Source organism: Arvicola amphibius, chromosome X (genome assembly GCF_903992535.2).
Source record: "Arvicola amphibius chromosome X, mArvAmp1.2, whole genome shotgun sequence".
Classification (NCBI taxonomy): Eukaryota; Metazoa; Chordata; class Mammalia; order Rodentia; family Cricetidae; genus Arvicola; species Arvicola amphibius.
The window spans coordinates 1,439,735-1,452,385 of record NC_052065.1 but is presented as its reverse complement, the minus strand read 5'-3'; positions in this window follow the sequence as shown (position 1 = coordinate 1,452,385).

Here is a 12,651-nt window from a genome sequence, read left to right as displayed (position 1 = left end):
TGGTCTCAAGATTCAGCTACTGGGGTCTTGTTTATTTTTGTTTGTGGTGCTGGATACTGACACTCTAGGGTTTCATAAGGCAATGGGCCCCATTACTGAGCTATAACCCTGAACCCCAAACTAGTAGATTTTTTGCATCAGAGCATTTTTGTTATAGAGCACTGTCATTTTGGCCTCTGAAGTCCTTTTTCTGTGCATCTAGGACTGAGCCTAGCAAACACATTGAGCTGTCTACCTCAAAGCTATTCTAATTATTTTGCAATGTTCCTTAGCTCAAAGTATCTTAATTGTTCTTGTCCATGGTAGTGTGATGGGTATCAATATGACACAATCTAGAATCACCAGGGAAGAATTACAATAAGGACTGTCTAGATGAGGTTGGCCTATGGACAAGTCTCTGAGGGATTATCTTGATTATATTAGTTGACGGGGTGGAGAAAGCCCAGTCCACTGTGGGCAGTGTCATTCCTTGAGACTGGGTGCTGAACTGTATAGGAGAGAAGAAAGTGAGCTGAATAGTGAAGCATTCATGCATTGATTGCTTTTTCTCTGCTCTTGATTGTGGATGTGTTTTAAGTTTCTGCTATCTTGACTTCCCAGCCACGATGGTCAATAACCTGGGATTGTCAACAATAATTCCTTTCTTCTCTACGTTGCTTTTTGTTGGGATATTTTATCACAGCAATAGAAATGGAACCAGATATGTCACAGCCCCTTTATCATTACCAGATACTCATTTTCCCTGTCTCCCTTGCAGCCATGCACAGCCATGTGATCTGGTACTATCCAGTGTCACATAAAGAGGAGATTTGAGGCATTTGCAGACAGATATTACTCCCCAGGCTTGAAAATAGAGATCTTTGATCTAGGAGTACAGTAAGACAGCATGTGCTCAGCATGTGTGTTCGCTTTTCTGCTGCTGTCACAGGACAACTGAAAATGAGGAAGGATTATTTTCCTTGTGGTTTTAGAGGTTTTGTCCATCGTGACATACAGGACATGGTGTAATAGATGTGCTTAATTCAAGACAGTCATGAAGAAGATCACAGCAGCAACACTAAGGGGCCAGGGCAGAGTATAGACAGCACTAGAAGACATGTCCCAGAGGCCTATTTCTTCCAATCAGGCCTCGTCTTCCACAGTTCCAGCACTTCATAATATCCCATTCAATTTTTTAATCTATGAGTAGATTAAATGATTTATTTGGTCAAATAAATCTTATTTGGTCTTATAATCTCTGGAAATATTTTCATAGACACATCTTAAGGTGTGCTAATCTCCAAGGATTCCTGCAATCTGGTCAGGTTGATAATCAGTATTAACTAGCACAAGGCTGGGGATATAGCTCAGGTTTAAAATACTTGAATCCCTGACACTGAAAAAATTTCCCAGTTCCTATATCTTGGTATGATGTGGTGGTACATGCCAGTAATTCTAGCATGAGGAAGCTGAGGCATGAGGATCAAAGTTTCCAAGACTCCCTAGGCTACACAGTGAAATACTGTTTCAAAAATTAAAAATTGCACAATATCTAATATCTTTTATGTTAATTTTAAAATAATTTTAAGATGCTAAACAAAAATTAATAATAATAATGGCTTTTGATACCATGCATAATGCAAGATGAGTCCTATAACTGGCAACTTTGCGGTTCTTAATTACGTTCAGAGAAAAACCTAATACCTCAGAATTACATATTGATTTAGGATTTTCTATTTATGACTTAAGCTATAGTAACAAAAGTATTATAATCTAACATACCTTCTCTCCTAAGATATGTGAATTCATTCAGTTTATATTTACATATTAACTGGCTTGGGATCCATTTTGAACATCCCTGTTTGACTGTTGGTTTTAAGTCTCACTTTCAGGCAGTGTTCTAATGATACTCAGTTCCAGTTCCATTACAAAACTACACAACCCCTGAAACTGTAACAGCACAAGGACTCCCTTCCTCTGATTTGTCACCAATTTCAAATCTTTGCACATTATACAAAATTGTAGGCAGTTCTAAATACAAATTGCCTCTTTTAGAAGCAGATAAACAGAACTGATTTGATTTACTAATTTGAGTCATCAGAAGTAGCTGATGTTAGCATTAGCAAAATTGATACACTGTCTTGTGCAAATGCTTGTTTACTTGTTATTCATCTCATTCTAATTACCTCAGAATTACATGCTGATTTAGGATTTTCTTTTGGTCATTTCTTACCAGTAACAACAGTAACCCTTCACTTCTGTTTGTCCCATGTTTCTTTTCCCTCTTCGAATGTGTGTGTGGGTGTGGGTGTCAAGGATGACCCCAGCTAAGAACCTAAGCAATAGAGGAGAGGGTGTCCAAACTGGCCTTACCCTGTAGTCAGATTGATGAATATCTTAAATATCACCATAGAACCTTCATCTAGCAACTGATGGAAACAGAGGCAAAGACTTGTAGCAGAGCACTGGGTTGAGCTCCCAAAGTTCAGTCAGAGTGGGAGGAGTGAGAATATGAACAAAGAGGTCAAGACCATGATGGGGACACCCACTGAAACAGTTTACCTGAGCTAATGGAAGCTCACCAACTCAAGCCGGACAGGGAAAGAAACAGCATAGGTCCAAACTAGTCCCTCTGAATGTGGGTGACAGTTGTATGGCTGGGGCAGACTGCTGGGCCACTAGGAGTGGCACATCAGAATTCATTCCTACTGCTTGTACTGGCCTTTTCGAAATCTATTATCTTTGGATGGGTACCTTGCTCAGCCTAGATACAGTAGGGAGGGCCTTGGACCTTCCTCAAGCAATGTGCCTTACCCTCTCTGAGAAGTAGATGGGGTTGGGTGAGGGGAAGGTGGTGGTAATGGGAGGAGAGGAGGGAGTGGGAACTGGGATTGGTATGTAAAATGAAAAAAAAGATAGTTTGTTTTCTTTTTTTAAAAAAAAGTGTGTGTGTGCCTGTGTGTGTGTGTGTGCAAACATGTGTCATGTATGTGGAAATTGGGGGACAAATTTCAGTAGTCAGCTCTCTCTTTCCACCAAATCCCAGTGATCAAACTCAGGTGATCAATCTTGTTAGCAAGCACCTTTACTCTCTGAGCCATCACACCAGCCCCAAGGTAGGATACAGAGAGCAAAATAGAAGTGGACTTATGGGATTCCCTATAGTGAAGCTCCACCTCTAGCTACTCTTTGAGATTCTTGGCCATGCTGGAACTTGGAAATGTGAATTGTGTTACATTAATATGTACTAACAAAAGTAAATGAAGGGTTTGGAAAGATGGCTCAACAGTTAAGAGCATTTGCTCCTCTTCCAGGAAATCAGAGTTTGATTCCAGCACCCATGTCAGGCTGCTCTTCTGTAACTCTAGTTCCAGGGGCTCTGGCACTGTATTCATTTTCTCATTCTCTCTCTCTCTCTCTCTCTCTCTCTCTCTCTCTCTCTCTCTCTCTCTCTCTCTCTCTCTCTCACACACACACACACACACACACACACACACTCACCTACACATAATTAAAAATATTTTTGACTACTGAAGCACTGTTGAGAACTCTTTAAGAACTTTTCGGTTTTAACCACAGAGAGAATAAGAGAGTAGGTTTGAAGGAAAGTTTGGGAAATTGTTCTTTATGCTATCCTGCTCATATTCTAACATTGGCACCTCATTACTCCTACCCCAAGCTAAAATTTGGTAGACCTGAAAAAAATCAGTAAGAGAGAAAAAGAAAAAAAAGTTGAATGAATTAATATATTCCACATCATGGGTTTTTAAATATATTCTCCTACTATGTCCTTTTCGCTGTTGTTGGTTGAGACAGGGTCTCACAAATAACCTTTAAAGGAAAAAGTTCAATGAATTAGTATATTCCATATCATTGGCTTTTAAATATATTCTCCTACTTTGTCCTTTGTTTGTCTGCTTTGTTTATTTGTTTGTTGAGACAGGATCTCCCAAATAACTCTTACTGGCTTGGAGCTATTTATACAGCCCAGGTTGGGTTCAAATTCACCATCCTACTGCTTCTGTGTCCCAAGTGTTTTAATTATGGATGGGAGTGTACTAACATACCCATACATCCTTGTATTTTTCTCTAAACTTTCTTTAAAATTATATCCAAGTGTGACTTAACAGTTGAAGGTTGATTACATTATAGATGAGATTCGATTCTAAAGTGGGACAGGACTATAAATAATTTATCCTCAGTAATATGTTCTTGATTGGACCTTGATCACATGATGTCTGGCCAGGCAGATAAAATGCTCCAAGAGAAGAACAGCAGCACTGATTATGTAACCTCTGTGGTAATTCCCAAGTTTATATCCTTTAGGACAGCCCTCATTGATTGGTTGGCAGACATCAAAATAAGAACACTTGCATGTTTATTATTCCTGAGGTGATGGAAGACTCTGATTGGTTAATAAAGAAACTGCCTTGGCTTTTTGATACGGCAGGATTTAGATGGGTGGAGTAGACAGAACAGAATGCTGGAAAGAAGGGAAGTTAGGCAGATGCAATGAAGCTCCAACCCAAGATGGATGTTGGCTAGAATCTTCTCAGTAAGCTACCTCTCGTGGTGCTACACACATTACTAAATATGGGTTAATCAAAATGTGAGAGTTAGCCAGTAAGAGGCTGAAGCTAATGGGCCAAGCAGTGTTTAAATGAATACAGTTTGTGTGTTGTTATTTCAGGGCATAAGCTAGCCAGGAGGTCGGGAGCTGGGCTGTAAGAACACAGCCCGCTGCTCCCATCACTACACTGAGGAAGTTCAATGTCACAAAAGGGCAATAATTATGACAATGAGGAGAGAAAACAAGAAATAGTGATGGAATGTTATGGCATGGAAGCACAAGGAGAGACAGTTTGTATAGAGGAGGAGAACCAGCAAGGAATATGCCAAAGCAGTAAAAGAGAAATAAGAACCAAGTATAATAATATTAGTGTATGAAAATGTCACATGGAAATCCATTATGCTGCATGCTAATTTAAAAAAAAAAACTTTTTAAAATAAAACAATGATCCTGTGTAAGGCCAGGATAAAAAAAGTTTGGGAATAACTCCTAAACCAATGAAACCAATGAAAGCAACACACAAACAGAACCTCCTACACCATTAGCCTTCTTTTTTGTTTAAACAGAAAAAGGGGAAATGGTGTAGGAGGGTCTTCTGTCTATGTGTTACTTTCATTGGCTAAATAAAGAGACTGCTTTGGCCTTTTAATAGGGCAGAAAATTAGGTGGGCAGAGTAGACAGAACAGGATGCTGGGAAGAAGGCAGGCAGAGAGAGCTGCCATGGAGCCAGCTGCCAGGTCAGACATGCAGAATCTCTCCTGGTAAGCCACAGACACGTGGTGATACACAGATTTAATAGACATGGGTTAATCAATCTGTTAGAGTTAGCCAATAAGAGGCTAGAGCTAATGGGCGAGACAGTAATTTAATTAATACAATTTCCATGTGGTTATTTTGGGGGATAAGCTAGCTGGGCAGCCGGGACACAGCCTGGCACTTCCTTGTACAACACCCATACATCCATTGGATGAATAATGTGTATGTGCATTCTATAATAAATTAAGGGCTGTGGACCATGTCTATAGTGTCAGTACAGTGCTCTCCTTAAAAAGAATGATGGTTCTGTGATACCTAAACTCATCAACTAGATCACCCTTCAGTTAAAAGCCCTGTGTCCTCCAGAATTCTCCTTGTGTAAAATGATGTAGACAGGGGCAGCTTCTGTGGTGCACGCCTTTACTTCCAGCATTTGGGAGGCAGAGTCAGGCAGATTTCTGTGAGTTTGAGGCCAGCCAAATCTACAAGAGCTAGTTCTAGGACAGTCAAAGATACACAGAGAAACCCCGTCTTAAAAAAAATAAAAGAAATAATTTTAAAAAGCCACAGAGATGAAAATACACAGAGTCTGGATACTGTATATTATTATGTTGTCTTTGTATTGTTTGACTGCTGAGGAAGGAGAAAAAGCTGCTAAAAGACATTTGATTATAAATGTTGCATGATTAGTGGTGCAGGAGAATTGTCTGTATTCTGTCAATCATGCTGATTGGCCAGGCAGGAGGTAAATGTGGGAAAACCAGACATGAAGGAAAATGATGTAATGAGAACTGGAGAACTCTGGGAAGGAGGAAGTTGATTCCTCCCACTCCTACCCAGACCACTGAAGCAGCAGGATGTGATCTGCCCCACTGAAAAAAAAGGTTACTGAGCTACATGGCTAACATAGATCAGAAAAATGGGTTAATCAAGATGTGAAGAGTTAGTCAGTGAGAAGCTAGAGATAATGGGCCAATCAGCTTTATAACTTATAGAGATCTCTGTGTAATTTCTTTGGGGCTTGCCGGCTGTGGGGTACCGGATGAGACAGAAACACAAACAAACAGGCCTGGCCTCTTCATTGTTACAGTATATTATTATGTTGCCTTTGAATTGTTTTACTGCTGAGGAATGAGAAAAAGCTGCTAAAAGACATTTGATTATAAATGTTGCATGATTAATCCAACATATATATTTTGAAAATGCTTTGGCTTCAAAATTTAAGTCAAATATATGTTACTTTGGAGAAGAGGTTTTGCTTTTGTTTCCACAGGAAATGAGAGGCTATGGATTCATTTTGGGTTAAGATAATGTTTGATCAAGGAAGATTCCCCTGAAAAATCTCCAATGGAAACAGATGGCTCAGATGATCTAACATTTCAGAGCACTTCTGTTGCAGTTTTCTCTGAGGTCTACATCCAGAACAGCCTCAAGACTTCTGGATGAGATGATCCAGGCAGACAGAATACTCTAGTCAGGATTTGACTATAAACCTAAATTTTCTTTAGGCCCCTATAAGATTATCAACACCCCCAATCAGCAGGCAGTAGCCTAGAAAACTATGCTCACATTGCTAAAATATTGATTATGGATGTTTGTCTTTCTTTAGAGTGTTGGTTACAAGTTGTTATTGATAGTCAGGAAATAGGCTAAACAAAGAAGATTAGATTCAGAGTTCTTGTTTTGAAAAGAAATAAAAGGAAATTCTGTGGGATAATGCTCTTGTAACCTGTAAAGATTTGTTACTCATACTGGCTGAAGGCCCAGTAGCCAGGCAAGAAGGTATAAGTGGGCCAACCAGACCAGGAGAATTCTGGGAAGAAGAAAGGCTCAGTTTGCAGTAGTCATGCAGATATGAAGAAGCATGATGAAAATGCTGCACTGAGAAAAGGTACCAAGCCACAAGGCTAAACACAGATAATAATTATGGGTTAATTTAAGTTGTAAGAGCTAATTAATAATAAGCCTGAGCCAACAAGCAAACCAGTTTATATTAATATAAGCCTCTGTGTGTTTCTTCAGGACTGAATGGCTGCAGGATCAGGTGGGACTGAAACTTCTGTATACAAGTTTCCTTCAGTCTCTTCAAGTAGCAGGGACCTACTGGTATTGTCTGTTTACTCAGCCTGGGCTATAGGCATTAATGATTCATAATGCAAAATTTTACTAAACAGTTTCATTTGAGGGGGCAGTAGAAAGTAAGTAATCCAGAGGAAGAAGGCTTAGGAAGATGAAGGTGTGGAGACTGTCAACTATATTCCCTGCTGAATTTTTTAAAATGTGCATATGTGGGACACGGTGGAATATAATATCAGCTCTGGGGAGACAGAGGCGGGTGTCTCAAGTTAAAGGCCAGTCTGAGCTATATCTTTGCACCCCATCTCAAAAAAACCTAGGAAAACTAAGACCCATACAGAGCTGAGATTTGGTTTTGTGGTACATATGAGTTCATGCTTCAATCTCCAAGCACCACAAAATAATCACAAGAAAATGAGACACATACTAGAGAAATCTAATTTGTGAGATATGGACCAAACATGTTGGTTGTTTGGTTTTCATCTTAACTCTAGCTCAATATATTATTTGATACAGTATCTCTTTTTATGCTTATCATATTTTACAAGGAGATAAATGAGGGCTGCAATTGCACAGGAGTGTAACAAAAGGTCAACTAAATAAAAGTCAGGAGACTAACTGTATTTCTGACTTTGCTACTGTCTAACTGTGTGGCCTCATGGTATGGGAAGTTCTTCTGTATATCTGTTACTTTCATTGGTTAATGAATAAATCTCTTTCAACCAGTGGCTTAGCAGAATAGAGCAAGGTGGGTATTCCAAGAAGATAGAGGGGGAAAGAAGGCGAAGCCAGGGGGACTTCATGTAGCCACAGCCAGAGCCAGACATGCCAGAACCTTGCTGGTAAGCCACAGGCACACTGCAATACACATTAATAGAAATGGGTTAATTTAAGATGTAAGAGGTAGCTAGAAAGATGCTTAAGCTATTGGCCAACCAGTATTGCAAATAATATAGTTTCTGAGTGATTATTTCAGGTCTGGGCATCCAGGAACAAACAAGCAGCCTCCCTCCAACAACCACAGACTAGTGAATTGGGGAAAAACCCTTATGCTTCTAAATAATATTCATGTAGATTACTCTTATTTAGATTAACAATTCACTTCCTAGTTTTTCTGAAGCTGCCTAATAGAAATGTATGCTCTCTTTCTTTATATATCATCAAATATTTTTCCTATAAAACAATCATTCTGAAATCTTAAATGATGCCAAACAGAGATCCTGATTAAAAAAAATCTAGGAAACTCAGAGTTGAGACAGCTTTACACAAACACAGAGGCATAGATGACCTCATGAGGAAAATGACCACAGAAAAATTCACAAATGTCTTTATGTCTGCCAAAATCTATCAATGCATAAGATATCAAACATAGTTTGAAGGTTTATAATAAACAAACTTAAGGCTTCTATACAGTGCATTTATCTTTATATGCTTCTATTTAGTAGCAATTGCCATATGTTTACATACATGCTGGTATTTTACTGCAAAAATTATAGTTACCATTTCAAATTAGTGACTTTTTTATTTATATTAACATATATTTTATTTCCATTATAGGACATTTAATGTATTTCTAATGGCCCATTTTAAGGAACATATACATAAAATCTTTTTTTCTTCCATATTTGGGATGGTATCCAGAACTTCACAAATAGTAGGCAGGTGAGCTGTATCCTCAAAATAAATTGGAAATTTAAAAAATATATCATATTAGTGTTATAGAACTATGGGTTTGATTGAACAGTTGAAAAAACAGGGTATCAACATTAGACTTTTAAAACTGATTCACAACTGTAAGAAAACATTTGATTTTTAAAAATATGATCAATATGAGTAAATAATTATGGATAGGACAATACTAGACACTAGTGTATGAGTTAGAAGGACAATTTTTCATCAATGACTGCTCATAATTTTGCCTTTAGAAACCTGGAAGAGGACCAACAAGATGAATTAGTGGGTAAAAAAAACACTTGCTACATAAGCTTGAGGACCTGAGTTCAATTCCCAGGACCCACACGGTAGAAAGAGACAACTGACACCCAAAAATTGTCTTCTAAGCTCCACATATGTGCCATGGCATGCCTGCACACATGCGCATGGGGGAGAGCGAGAGAAAGAAGAGACAAAAACAACAACAAATAAATAAATAAATAAAACATTCTTTTAAAAACATAGGAAGAAACATCTTTTAATTTTTTCTTTCTGTTTTTGTGGTAGTAGAATTGACCCCAGGGGCATGCACACACAGGCACATGCTCTAACACTAAACTATACCTGCGTTCCTCTTTATATTTCCTTTGGAGACAGGATATCCCTAAATTATCCAGACAGGCCTTGAACATGTGATTCTCTTGCCTCATTCTTCTGAGTGGCTGGTTCGAAGATGTGTGCCACTACAGTCAGAAACCTGCTCTGTTGAATTTCAAGCATCCTGATAACTTGTGTCATTTCATAGCTTCGTTTTTATTATGCATTTTTTGTTGCGGGAGCTCCTTCTGCTCCTTCAGCCAATAGCTTCTTTAATATTAACTTGAATTACTGAAATAAGTAAACTATCACTTTCAAAAGAAAATGGTCTGAGGTGGTTAACATTGGCCAACTTGAGGATTTCTCCATGGAAAACTGCTTTCTGGTATGAGTTCCCATGGAAATTTTCATGTTCATGTAGTATGGGTTCTATCCTAGACTCACAACCATCTTATCTACACATTCACATCCAACAATATTCTGAGTTTATGGACAGTATGTATTAGTTACATCAATGCTGCAACAATATACCTTACAAAAGCAAGTTAAGGATTAAAGGAAGGGTTTATTTTGGTTCAGAGTTTGGAGGTCCAGTCCATCATATTAGATGTGGTCTAGCAGGAGGCTGAGTCAGTGAGTCATGCTGCATCTGCTGTGGGGAAGAAGAGTACAATGGATGCTATTGGTCAGCCAGCTTTCTCCAATTCTTGCATTGAAGACCCCAGTCCACAGAATGGTCCTGCCTACATTTGGAGTGGGGTATCCTCACTTCAGTTATCCTAAACAAAGCTTTCTCAGAAGTTTATCTCTTCAAAGAGTCTAGATGCTGTCAAGTTAACAGTTAACATTGAACATCCTAGAGCTGATACACGAGTTGCAAAATTGTCTACTGCCTTAAAGGAAAATTAGTTGTGGAAATGCTCAGCAACTTGGAGCTCCATACAACCTTGCCCAAAGGCATAGCAAGTTCCCCTATGATGTCTTGTGCTGGAGACACAGGCTGGGCCCATCCCAGTGAGGGCAGTTCCAAGACTAGTGTAAGGGTATAAGAATTAACTGTCAACAGGCTGGGCATATCACAGGCTGGAAGGCACTAAAAACATGTGACAGTGAGTCCCTCAAACCACTGAATTCCATATTTCTATTTCTTTTAGAATTTACATGAGAAAGCTAGACAAATATAAAAATGGTGACAATTTATTGACATTGAGATTAAGCAAAAAAGTAAGATAGAGTGGAACAAGCCTGTAATCCTGGTAATTGGAAGATGGGCTGGCACAATTTGAAGTTGGCCTGGCAAAACAGCAAGATTTTGTATCAAAAAATAAAAAAGAAGGTGACCTCTACCACCCTCAACCAGTACCCAAACTTCCCACATTCTCCTCCAGGGTCTAGCTTGGAGAGTACCCCGACCTCCTCATCCATGGTTTTTCTGCAACCCACTAGACTGAGCCTGGATCCCACATGCAGTTCATCAGCCTAGTTTGGCCTCCCCTGCCTGCACCGCAAAGGAGCTCTAGGCTTGAGCCAGGGTCCACCCAGCCTATCCTCAAACTCACAAAGCTCTTTTATGACACATATATTCTTTCCATCCAGCTAGATCTACTCTCACACTCCAGGTTTGGAACAGAAAGTACATCCTGTACACCAGCGCACTCCCTCTGTCCACCTGACTTCATGCCACCCAAGTTGTTTCCAATCTCTAGTCTCAACCCATGTCTGACAGATTCTCTTCTTCTGCAACCTGCTCCATTCACAACAAACTCAGAACTAACAAAAAAAGTCCACATGCCTATAAATCTTTGCAAGAATACCAACAATATTAAAGCTCAAGCCGGTATCCTCTGTCCATCACGTATCAGTTCTGTAAAATGTTTGCCAATGTGAATTACCTAGATGAACTCTAGACACAGAATTTAAATGAACAATTACTAATTTCATCACAGAGTTAAAGAAGTTAAAGAATATATAAAGAAACAGATCAACAAAACCAAGGATAAAGGGCTTAAGGAGAGCTATCCAAGAAAACACAAACATAAAGCTGGTGGAAAAGATGAAGGCAATCCAAGACATGGGAACAGAATTTAATTAAAAGACAGAAATATTGAAGAGGACTCAAGCTGGAATGAAATTGGAATTAAAAAACCCAATAACTTTTTTAGAAAACTCAAAGGAAAGCCTCACAAATAGAAGAAAAAATCAAGCAGGAAACAGAATATTGGGATTCAAAGGTAAAGTAGAAAATTTTAGACCAAATAAGTAAGGAGTATAAAAAAATAAAAACATAAGGAAAGGAACACCCAGGAGATGTAGGACAACAGGAGAAGACCAACTCCCCTAATTATAGGCATAGATGAGAGAGAAGAATCCCAAGTCAATGGCACAGACCAGATCATCAACAAGATCATTATCTTAGTCACTGTTCTATTGCTATGAAGAAACCCCATGACCAAGGCAAGCATACAAGTAACATATAGACAGAACATGTCTCTCTGTGTGTGCACTGAATAGTGCTTAATGTAAAAACAGGCCATCAATTTGAAAATGAACAATGAAGGGTATATAGGAGGTTTTGGAGGAAAGAAAGGGAAGGGATAAATATAAAAATACAATAAATTAATAAAACCATATTTGTAAGATGGCAAGCAACAAATGTCACTAATGACAAGCACTATAAAGTTCTATTTGCTGGCTATGTGTGTAGTTCAGTAGTAAAACACTTCTATAGCAGGCAAGAAGACAGGATTTGATCTTGGTACTAAAAATGAATGAATGAATGAATGAATAAAATATGCTGCACATACATATTTCATCTTTGGATGCAGAATCTATCTATAACAAATTTTTGAAGGATACCTTTAATGTGTTCCAATTTTGCCGGTTTTAGGTCATTGGCCCCCTTTAATCTTCTTGCCTGCTTCTAACTCTATCATCCTCGCATGAGAAATGACTCACCCCCAAGTACTCTACCTCCAGAATGAGTTCTCAGGCAATAACCTTTGTTCTAGCCAGCAAACTC